Source organism: Cinclus cinclus, chromosome 1, assembly GCF_963662255.1.
Source record: "Cinclus cinclus chromosome 1, bCinCin1.1, whole genome shotgun sequence".
NCBI lineage: Eukaryota > Metazoa > Chordata > Aves > Passeriformes > Cinclidae > Cinclus > Cinclus cinclus.
The window spans coordinates 131,163,435-131,175,600 of NC_085046.1; the positions used below are offsets into that span (position 1 = coordinate 131,163,435).

At 46.9% G+C, this 12,166-nt stretch overlaps 1 long non-coding RNA gene across 1 annotated transcript; it reads left to right on the top strand.

Moving 5' to 3' along the window:
* The first annotated feature begins 418 nt into the window (after positions 1-418).
* LOC134042745 (uncharacterized) lies at positions 419-10,958 on the top strand. Its single transcript, XR_009933091.1, has 3 exons — positions 419-1,201; positions 1,479-2,430; positions 8,093-10,958. It is a non-coding gene; the product is annotated as an uncharacterized LOC134042745 (long non-coding RNA).
* Positions 10,959-12,166: the final 1,208 nt, after the last annotated feature.

Consider the following 12,166-nt stretch of genomic DNA (forward strand, 5'->3'; position numbering starts at 1 on the left):
TGGGGACACGCGCGACAGCCGGCGCCGGGCGGCGGTTCAGGCGCGTGCGCGAGGGCGGGGCGGGGCTGGGGGGCGGCCGCTCGAAGAGTGCGCCTGCGCCCGCCAGGCGTCACGGGGGGCGGCGCGAATGTGGGGGCGGCTCGGCGGCAGAGCGCACGCGCGGGAGGGAGCGCACATGTGCGCGGTTGGGGCCGAGCGGGCGGGTGGAAGGGCGCGTGCGCGCCCAGCGGACCAACGGCCGGCACGGGGCGGGGATGGTTAGCGGCCCGCTCCCGAGCTCCGCGCGCCCCGCCCCGCCGCTGGCCGCGCCCCGCGGGGGAGCGCGCGGGCGGGGGAAGCGCGCGCTCGGCGCCGGAAGCGGGCGGGCTCGCGCGGCCGCTCGGCGCATGCGCGGGGACGGAGCCGGGGGATGGGGATGGGAGGAGGAGGAGAAGAAGAAGAGTTTGGAGCTGCTGCTAATGCTGTTGCTACTCGCGGAGGAACGTTGTCGCTAGGCCGGGAATTAAGCGGGGCTAGCGTTTAGGCTCTGTTCTGGTCGTTCCTTAAGTTCGCCGTGTTCTGTCCCTGTGTTTTGTGCCAAAGACGTCCGGGCTGTAGGTTGGAAGGGCGTTGGGAGTCGATAGGGCATCTCCTTAGAGCTCTGTGGGTGGGTGGGGTGAGGTGACCACCGTCACCCCGGGCATTTTGGGAGGTGGTGCAAGGCCGCATTCCAAACGTCCCTTTGGAAACCTGCCAACTGAGTGTCGTGGCTTGTGCTATATACAGAATTTCTCAGAATCACGGAACGAATTAGGTTGGAAAGGCCTGTGAGATCATCGAGTCCAACCTTTGAACACCACCATGTCAATTACACCGTGGCACAAAGTGCCGCCTCTAGTACTTAAACACCAAAGCAATCCTGTGGAGTTTGGAAAACTTTGTTTTATTTTAAGCTGGCTTCTCTTGTCAAACAAAAAAGCCCCATTAATCCTTTTGTGAGAAAGAAAAATGTTTTCGTATCAATTAGAGTTCTATTGGACTTTTTATTATCAGCTAATTAAACGTGTTTCAGATTCTCACAAAATAATAGAATCAAATAAAATGTACTTCATTCCCGCTAAACAAATGTACGGGTACAAGTACTTGCACTTGTACTAAGCATAAAGTATTAGTGCAAGTGTAAGGTAGGAAGCCAGATCATGGATTTGCAGAAATCTTGGAGGTAACAGCTCTTTTATATTTAATGTAGTTTTTCTTACTGTTTTCTTACTGTTCTTTGAACAGTTTGAACATAAAGAAAAGTAATGGTCTGCAGTTTTACATCTTGTTTTGTTCTCTCGTTTTCTGTTTTGTATGATGTTTTATTTGTCTTTGACTAGCATTTGCCATTATGGGTTTAAGTAGAGCCGTAGGGGGGAGTACTTGTGGAATTTTGCTGTCAAGTGTGAAGATTCCACTTGACTCAGCAGCTGCTGCAGTTTCACTGCCTCTTGTTGTAGGTGATCAAACGCACGGCAGAGCTGGCATCTCCCCACGTGTTCCATGGCAAAGGGTGACGTCTTTGATCAGCCCCCCCATCCTGCCTTGGCTTTAAACTGAGGTGCTGACTGGAATCTGAAGCAGCTGCCAAATGAACACATCCTGAGGTGGCAGTTTGCCTTCTGTTGGCTGAATACAGCAGGTGGTTGGCTTCAGCAGTGTCTTAGAGTGTGTTTGTAAAAATGTAGACAGAGGTTTTTAGAGACAAATAAATTTTCTCTCGTTTAAATGTTGGTTTATAATGCCCTCCCTAGGATGTACTATGTACTGTTTCTGGTCTCTCCTTTCCTTACATGGTTCTGTTCTTCACCCTGTCTCCTTTCCCCAAACTGTCCTTTTTCATACTTGATTCTTCTTTCACACTTTTTTGTCATTGGCACTTGGTCATAGTATTACGTGTTTTTTCTTCCCTTGGCATGTTCCTACTCTTTCTTGTGAGTTAAGTTGTTCTGTTTCTACCCTTGGCACTCCTGGACAATGGGAAGATAGAGCCCAGAGCATGGTAAGGCATTCTTCTTTTAAGGAATTTAAGGAATAAAGTTTGCAAGTTTTATTCAGTGCAGAGAGGGACTTTTTGGGGATCTTGTCTTTTAACACAGTATGATTTCAGAGTTTTCTAACACTAAATAAGGTTAAGGCAGTAAAAATGCACTCTCAGCCTTATATAGATATCCAAAAAGAGTTCAAATCATCGTTTAAAAGCACTGTAGCTTTCTAAGTAAACTTGTGCAGTGTTTGTTCTTTGATCAAAATAATATATTCTTGGGTCTTGTCCTCATAGATTGCACTCCTTTGGCTTTGACCTGAAACAAGGATTGTAACTTAGTAAAAGTTTTACTGTCTATTCCTTTCCCACCACCCTCCTGAAAGCGGCAGATGGGACTTCAGATAAAAGCCTTGTCACAGTAGCAGGTAAGTATAACCACTCTGATGGTGCCCGAAACAAATATCTTGTCCTCCTCCTGTAACAAACTGACTTTTCAAGATGTGGCCTTTTTAAGGCAATAGGAAAGAATGCTTTCATGCTTGAGGCACAGAATTTGCATTAAACTTTAGTTTCTGGTGGTGCAAAATTTTTTTCGTGATTTAGAATTAAACCTTGCAAAAGACCTGGACGTTTCTGTGCTGTGCTTCTGCTGGCTGCTCACCAGAACTGCAGTCCAGAGCCCCAAGTGAGATTTGAGGTCTGGGAGGGCTCCTGGCAGGAGAGCCCTTGTTGAGTATTACCTGTTAGTTTCATCTGGGTCTTTCCAAAATCCATTTTAGCTCTGCTGCTCTCAAGTTCTACATGGTGTCGTGATGAAAGTTGCTATAGAAAGCCTGTGTCAGCTGGGCTTATTGCCCAGACCTGGTGTGTGTCCTGTCCTTGCAGGTGTTACATGTGGGCCAGGCTGGGCCTGGAAGTTGGCCTTCTTAGCAGAAGCTACTTCTCTGAAATGCCAGGTGTGAGATTTAGCTAGAATATATAACTCAGTGTTTCCTTGTCAGCTTCAGGGAATTGCAGTCAAACATGAATCAAATGAAGGGCAATAATTCTTTAATTATAAATATTTTAATTATTTTTGCAATCCAGATAAGTTACCTCGACATGTTGCCTCCTTTCAGCTCAATGTTCATAGAACTAACAAATAGGAAAAAAAGTGTACGCCATGTTTTTCATTGACAGCAATTGAGAAATATTTCAGAGGTCACAGATACATGATTTCTAAGCATAAGCTCTGCCAAAGTTAAATAAAGATCCTTTGTAACTTAAAGCTCTAAGCAGATACAATATTTTTCTTTTGTTCCAGTGGTATTTATGATTTGTGAATGCAATTGGTTTTTATTCTAGGCTCTCATGGAAATAGGGAAATTATTGAAATTCATTCAGACTTCAATAAATTTTCTCTCTTGCCTAGGAATTAACGGCTTTTTCATACATGATGGATTGCACTAAACTCTTGGATTTTATGCAAACCCAACTTTATAGTTTGCCACAGGAATAATTTTTAAATAGTATCTGTAAAGTGTCAGTACTGAAGATTTTCTTTTAATTAACACAGCCTGATAGTAAAAAAGATTATAAAATATTTTATTGTTTACCCAGCTTTATAGTTAGCCACAGGAAGTATTTTAAATAGTATCTGTAAAGTGCTAATATTCTAGATTTTTTTAAAATAACCCAGCTGATAGTTAAGGTCTTATTGTTTGGAGTGCACACACTGTTTCTGAGTTCAGGAACTGCTCGATCATTTTCACATCTCAGCGTTTTCTTTTTCTGTTCAGCTACAGGGCACTGCCATGTGCTAAAATGGCACTGTGAAAGCTAAAACCTTGATTGTCTGTGTCAAAGAGATAAGGAAGAACACGTACCTTTTGAAGGGGAGTGCCAGTTTCTTTAAACTAGGTGCCTGACTGATAAGAGTGTTTGCTTTGGTAGCCTACTTAGTCCAGATAGTCTTTTCATTGCTAGATAATTTTTTGAGCTCAGCCAAACCCAAGTTCTGAGTAATTAGTTTAATAAAAAATGTGGGAATAAAGATATGTCAAGACCTCAGAGCTCTGTATTTTGTATCTTCTTAATGTGGGCAGAAGCAATTTTGCTCTCTTCTTTTTGGGACTATTCTTCATTTGTACAAAGAACTGTATGTTTGTTTACTGGACTTGTGAAGGAGAAATTGTTTTGGCAACAGAACAGGAAAAGAAGTGTCATTCTCAGGCAGTCATGACATGGGAAAGGTAATAGTTAATTGCTTTGTAATGCGCCTGAAGCAAACAAAGCAACAGGTTTGTGCAGTGGGATTGTTTTCCCCAATGCCAAGTGCGCAGCTGAGGAAATAGGAGTGTACTGAACCAAGTTTGGTCAGGAATATTGCCTCGAGTATACATTGTCTCTCCCTCCTCACTCTAAGAACTGGTTAATTATTGAGCCTTGGGAGGTACTATCAGGGTTGGAAAGATGGATGGGCAGAGGAAGAGGTACTAGAGCTGGTCTGGTCAAGGAGCTGTTCTGGGAAGGCTCTGTCTGGAGGAGAGGGACAGTGCAATGCAGGAGCAGGTCAAGTGCAATCCAAGCAGTCACTGTGCATTGAGGACAGGCTCTGCTGCTCTAGGTCTTCTGACAGGTCTGTCTCACCCCTTCTTCCTTCCCAAGAGTGCTGCTCCATCCCTGTCCATAATACAGCCACATCCTCTGCTCCATTTCACTCTGCCTGATACAATCCACCCCCCTCACTAAGAAACCACCAAATCAAAGTATTGTGAAAAATAGATTGGTGTTTCCCTCTGCCCTTTATTAGCTACAATCACAGTTAACTCTAAGGCTTGCTCCCTTCATCAGTCACTGCAGTATTTCTTCCTGTGAAGTACTCTACTCGAAAACATTTGAGTATTGTGCTGCTGTTCCTGAGTGTCCTCAAAGTACCACACAGTGACTGTTAAATGTTGTGTACGTGAGGAATCAGTTATTGCCATATTTCTATGCAAGTGCTAGATTGTAGACTGTAAAATATGGAGAATTTTGGGGAGAGGGGAGGAATGGTGTAGGGAAGGGACAGGAAGAAAGCATTGTAAATATCTGACTCCATTCTCTCCCCAAGTGAGACCATGATATCATCCCAACTGAGATTTTTCAAGCTTTTTCATATGAGTCCTTTGAGGATGGCAGTTCAGTCTTCTCTAAGGCAATCTATTCTGGGGCCTTACTCTCTGTAACTTGGAAATTATTTTTCTAATGTCTGCCCCAAGTTTCCATTTTTGCAGTTCCTTCTCATTCTATTCTCAGTGGAAGTGCAGACTATTTTTTTCTTTTCTTTGGTTTCTTTTTTTTTTCTTTTCTTTTGAAAGTACTTTATTCTAATAGGTCCGTGCTGCTCTTCCAGAGTATGCACTAGAAAGTGTTCTGGTCTGTGGTGCTGGCTCAGGGAGTGGGTTAGACTGGAGTGACTTCTGGCATGAGCAGATAATCTGCTTTAGATGGGCATTGCTGAATTAGCATACAGTACAGGATAGTGATTCCTGTGCCAGCATGTGCCAATCTGTGATTCTCTATTCCAAAGGAAGCTGCTATTGCTGTGCTATGTGCACATCTTGTGCATGATGAAGTGCCAGACCTTTTGTGTTGGGGGGGTTTTGTGTAGATATTCCCTTTACAAAACCTGAGGGTAGGACCATGGAGGTGTGTTGCTTGAGAGGAAACATGGACTTTCACTGGACCAGCTGCAGGTAATTCAATTGCAAGGAGAACCAGAAGGACCAAGTAGCAAAGGATGGTTTGGTGAGTTTCAAGAGATAAATCCTTTAGCTTCTTCACTGTGACTTGAGATTACCCATGTACAGGACAAATTTCTCTGTTCTATGGATAATGCTTTCCCCTGAAATTTTCTTAAAGGTCTCAGTCCAGAGTCTTTGACCATTTTATTGTGGTCCTGCCACCTTTCAATCAGTACCCTGTAATCTCCTAACCTAGTGCTGCAATCCTGCTGGTCTGAGATGCCAGCCTGCAGCTTCTCTAGTGCAGCCCTGCAGGCCCCGCCATCCTGTGATTAATTATCTCTGTTCACATGGTGAGCCAAAGAAAACTGCAGGGACCAGCTGAAAACCAAGTACAGAGAGGAAAAGTCAAAATGAAACTGAAGTAGAATGTGATTCACAGGCCTGTGTGAAACTGAGGGAGGGCAGAGTGGGTGGCAGGGCTGGACTGTGTCTCCTGCAGCCTGATGATGAGCACTGGGGTGGATCTGCAGGGGCAGCGTGGCATGGGAAGGACACTTGCTGAGGAAGGAGGGTGCAGGGCATGGAGACACATAGTTGAATGAGATTTTGTTGACTCTGCTGGCTTGATTGAGCTCTCACACCTCATGTTGGTCAGTATGTATTGACTCCATAAGGCTGCACGCCCCCAAGGATCTTGTAGATCTCTTTGCCAGGCTCCCTTCTCCCACTGCCAGCACAATATCTCTGCTGTGCTCCCATTTCCAGTGTGACTTAGCATCAGTGTCAGGAGGGTCTGGGCAAGCATATTGTGGACCTGCACACAAGACCTGAGATCTGAGGCAGGAAAAGACCTGCAAATAGCAGAGAGAAGGTGCAAACAGGATTGAAAGGATCTGTGATTGAAAGGAGCTGGTGACATTGAGGATAAAGGGGCAGAGGGAGAACAGATGATAAAGCCTATGCAGGGCCAGGGGTTGTACTCATTGATTCTTGTGGGTCCCTTCCAATTCAGGATATTCTAAGATTCTGTATAGGAAGGGCCATAAAACTCTGACCCAGACACAGATGACAGAACCTGCATAAAGCCCTTGCTTATGTAAGTTAAACAAACACAATTGTATGGACAAATGTGTTCCACCATGAGGAGTTTATTTCAGTAAATGCTTCTGCCTTTAACCCAATTTTAGGACATTGCAGCTCAGTTTATTGTGGTGGCAAACTGTGGGCCTTGCTTGTGAAAGGAGCCAAACCGCTTGCCCATAGCATGCCATAGGCTATGCAGCTAAAGCTGACCCTGTTCCCCACTCCACTTCTGACACCACAGCAAAAATCTTCTCTTGGTTCAAAAGGATGGGACTGGCTGTCAGCCCCTGCCCTGAAATATGTCTCTTACCTGTGTGAGGTGAGGAGCAGGGTGCTGCTGTTGTTACATACTGTGATAACTGTTCTGTTGAGGTATGTTTTGTGGTGTCTCTGGCTTCTGAAGCACTTTGGGTTACAATTGGATCCCATTGTGGCCAAACCTGGTGTTTTTGCAGACTGGGAGCATGGCCCTGCCTGGCCATCCTTTAGAGGACACTGACTGACTGTGGTTCCATCAATCTGCTGAACGTACCCATGGACTTCTTGCCACTAAGAGAAGGACCATTCTCCTTTCCTGCTCCCTTTTCCCCTTGTCCTCAGGGCTTTCTCCCATTCTCCAGCTCATGCTGTCCTGACCATCTCCCTTTAAAGGGCTGGTTGGTTGTAAGTGTGGTTTTTATTTTATGCACTGAGTTAATTTAGGATGTTTTAGTGATTTAAATCTTCTCCCAGAGTCAGAGCTGACACAAGATAGCAGCAGGGTGTGTGGCCCAAGACAAAGAGAAACTGTTCTAGTGTTGATATGGCCTTATGGCCTCCTGTGGAATTCTGCCATTTGTGGCACAGTTCTGGAGAAATAATTAACACTAATTTTGGTCACCCTGTGTTGCCTAAAAAAGGGGGAGAGTAGAAGGGAATGAGACATTTAAAGGATGAGTATTGGTGAAAGGATTGAAGAGAGAGATGGTATGTCACAAGAGGCTTCAGGTCCTGGGGCTGGAAGGAGGATTTCAATAACTGTCCAAAGCAAGGGGGATTTCACTAAGAACTGTAAGAGATGCCTAGGGCAGGATTAAATGTATAACATGTTTGGCTCATGTCCCCTTTGTCCTCACAGAAGGGCAGGGCCCAACTGGTGTGGAAAATAGATGATGGGTCTCTGGCTAAGCACCTGGGTCTCTCTGAATTCCTCTCCCACTGCTGCCACATTGGTGTCAGATAAAATGCTGTTAGGTTTTCTTTGTCATATAAGCTCATCAATTTAGACTCTTAGAATTGCCTCCATCCCTCTTGCCAGATTTGCACTTTTCCCCTTGGGCTTTGTATGAGTCTGCAAAGAAAGGAAGTCAGTGAGCAGATGAAGAGCAGCACTGGGCTACAAATGGAGCAGGAGCTTTCCTGCCAACCAGGATAACCACAAAGCCAAAGAACCCATCTGGAAGTGGTCCTTGGCCCCTCAGCAGCTGGGGCTGTTCTCCTCCCAGCTGAGAGTGACTCTGCTTCCCCTGCTGCAAGGGAGTCAAACTTGTCCAGTTACCTGCGGACCCAAGGGACAGGTAACAAAACATCAGGTAAAGCAAAAATTAGCAAAAGATGTAACAATATGCAAATTCCCCACCCTTCCTAGAAAATATGACAATTCACTGCCTTTGACTGGGGAGCTGAAGCATGTATTGAACTGGGACTGCTTGAATCTCAGCCAACCCTGCAGAGGAGCAGAGGGAAAGCACTGGCTGCTGGAGCCTGCAGCACGTGCTGCCTGCTTGTGGGTGGCTTAGAGACATCTGAACATTTTGGTGGTGGTCTGCTTCTAAGAAATGTTCATCCTGCTCTTAACATCTGTACCTCAATGTCCATCCATACATTGCATGCACCTGCCCAGCTTATGGGTGTTCTAGTGAGAAATCCCAAATCCTTAGTTACGATGGTGTGTTGTTCCCATGCAAACTCACTGGAGAGCCTCATGATGAATGCCTGGTGAGGGCTTTGTCCCTCAGGCTGGGGTGTTTGGTGGATGTAGTAAGAGAGCCAGACACCAGTGACTGGGCCCAGAGAAGTGAGTTACAGTGGTTCATTGCAACATCAGCCTTGCTTCACCTTGGCCAAGGAGTGGGTGCCAAGGGTGTTGTACAGTGCAGCACTAGTTCTGCTCCACAATGAGCTGATGACTGGGAGGAGAAGGGGAGGGCAAAGCATGGCACTAGGGCTGTGTATAACGGATCCAAAAGGGGGTGGAAGAAAGGGAGTATGGAGGGAATTACATCTAGGTCAGCACTACAGACTTCACTCAAAACAAGAGCTTCCGAAACATTTCTGATACTCTCTTTGCTTGGCCTGCATAGTCTGGGGACCATCCCAAGTTTCTCTGAGGCAATCCTTTCCATCCTGGTTCCTACTACACTCACATGTGACCTTCCCCCCAGATCTGCACTTGTTCTGACTGTGCAAGTGACAGGACCCTCTGAATAAACACAGGATGTTAGCTGTCATCCACTGAGGATGAGAGCAGGGATGTTCAGGTACTTCAGTGATCTTGAATGTGAAAGTCTTCACAAACGTGCACTTGGGTTTGGAGAGGCAGAAATGCAACGTCAAACAGGTCTTTGATCGTCACAAGGATCTGACTTACTTGTGGATATAGACTGCTTTCTTCTAGTTGGCTAGGTGTCTTTTCCAGGTATTTTCCTCTGTACGAACAAGTATCTTTCATCTAGCTACACCTTTCAGCTCTGCTGCTGATGTTTTTGTGCTCTCTGCCTGTGATACTGTTGAGGCTTAGTTCTCTCCCTTTTTTCCCTCTGTGGAATTTTCCCCATTGTCATGCTAAGATACCTGTTGACTGGGCCCTGGTGACAAGGGGGAGGGGACGGGAGGGAAGAAGCAAGCCCCGCGAGATTCAAACAGCCAGAAGAGGAAGCGGAAGGCTGGGCCTCGGCCCATTTCCCCCCGCGGAGTTGGGACGAGAAGGACGATCGCTGCCTGTGTCCCATCCCTGCCATCCCAGCATCGGGAAACCACTATCGGACCCTGCCCGGTTGTCTTCTCGCTGTGAACTACCACCATCCAGCACTCTGCTGATCACCGGGACCGACACCGTGAGCGGAGGGCTCTCTCTCCATCTCTCTCTCTCCCCCTGGGACAGCTCTGCCATCACCCCCAGCCCTCCTGCGGCTCTGCGGGACCCGCCCGCCCCCAGCACCAGGAACTGCAGCTCAGGGAAAAGGTGCCTGCAGCCAAAAAACACTGGGACTGAGTTACTGTTCTCTTTGTGGGTAATTTCATAGCTGTTGTTGTTCTTGTTTGTCTTGTTAGATATGCTAGTAAAGAACTGTTATTCCTACCCCCATATCTTTGCCTGAGAGCTCTCTTCATTCCAAAATTATAATAATCGGAAGAATCACATTTTTTTTTCAGTCCAAAGGGAAGCTTCTGCTTTCCTTGGCAACACCTGTCTTTCAAATGAGGACAGATTTTGGTGCCCAACGTGGGGCCCGAGGGCATTGAGAGAAAAGGGTGAAAAAGGAATAACAGTTCTTGAGTTACCTCAGTTTTGTGTTAGGTGGCATCATGTTGTCCAGCTTACCGTGGTTTGGGCTCCATGTGGCCACAGTTCTATCTCTCCCATTTGCAATCCCTTACTTGAACATGGGTCCTATAACTCAGGCTGCTGTAACTATTATCCAGTTCCTTTTGTAGGCTGATAACGTGAGAAATTCATGGATTTTTAACTTCCTCTGGAAGGTGGGCACATGGATTCAGAGCTATCACACTCTAACTGTATGTTTTTGGGGCTACTTTAATAATGGTACATACTGTGAGGATATGACACCAGGGAAAATTTTGTCCCAACCCCTTACTCAGTTTTTTGGGTCTGCTCCACCAGCTTTTGAGGGGTTCAAATCTCTTCTAAGCAGTAATGATATCATACAGTGGCTGACATTGCTAATAGGCCTTGTAAACCTGTTCTATTTAACATTCCGAGATGAGGGGAGATTGACTTGGATGACAACCCTGATACGTCCCCCAAGGAATAGGGATCCTGCCCCAGAGCCTGGCCCTGCCCCAGAGCCTGGCTCTGCCCCAGAGACTAAGGATTCTGCCCCAGAGCCTGACCCTTACCCTGCCCCTGCCCCAGAGACTAAGGATTCTGCCCCAGAGACTAAGGATTCTGTCCCAGAGCCTGACCCTTACCCTGCCCCTGCCCCAGAGACTAAGGATTCTGCCCCAGAGACTAAGGATTCTGTCCCAGAGCCTGACCCTGCCCCTGCCCCAGAGACTAAGGATTCTGCCCTAGAGACTAAGGATTCTGCCCCAGAGGTTAAGGATGTTGCCCCTGAGCCTGATTCTGCCCCAGAGCTCACCTCAGAAAGGAACCATCCAGAGTGGGTGGGGTTTCTAGTGAAGGAGATGGGCCAAATGCTGAAGGAGTACCTTTCCCCAGCTCTTGAGAAACTCTCCCCCTGCCTTAAAGAGGGAGAACCTGATGGTGCAGCAGTGGAACCCACAAATGTTACATCTCTCCAGGCTCCAGCTGAACTGCAAGGCACTCACAGCCAGCAGTAGTTGCCCCTGTGGAAACTAGAAAGTCTAAAGTGAAAACAAAGCACCTGGATAATAATGATCAGAAAGCAGGGCCCTCACAACCAGCAGGGGAGCCAGAGGTTGAGATCGTCACGGAGTCCCTGTCATACGAGAGTCTCCGTAATCTGCGTAAAGATGTTGTACGAAGGGGCCGTGAGGCTTTTACAACGTGGTTACTGCGGGTCTGGGACCTTATGGGTACAGGTGTGCAGCTGGATGGTACTGAGGCAAGGAATTTGGGACCCCTAACCCAGGACTCAGGTGTGGATCACATATTCGTAAGGGAACGAGGCCCCCTTTCCCTCTGGGAGCGGCTTTTAATGAGTGTAAGAGAGAGGTTTGTCCATAGAGAGAGAATGCAGGAGCACCACCATAGAATGCGCTGGAAAACCGCTGAGGAGGGGATCCAACAGCTGAGAGAAGTGGCAGTACTGGAGATACTCTTTGGGAGGGGTGGACAACATGACAATGACCCCGACAAGGTCAGGTGCACAGGGCAGATGTTGTGGAATCTGGCACACCTGGGGTCATCTCAATATACCACATTCATTGCAGCCATTAATGCTGACACCAACCACGAGACAGTGGGTTCTGTTGCCAATAGGCTCAGGAATTTTGAGAGTATAATGAACAGCCCAATGCAGGCTCAGGTCTCTGCTGTGTTTAGGGAACTCAAAGAGGAGATAAGAGAGATGAGGGAGGAGATGAAGAAGGTCAGTACAGCACCAGTGCGAGTCACAGATGCCAGAGTTAGAGCCCAACGCCCCCCAGCTAGGGATAGAGGGTACAC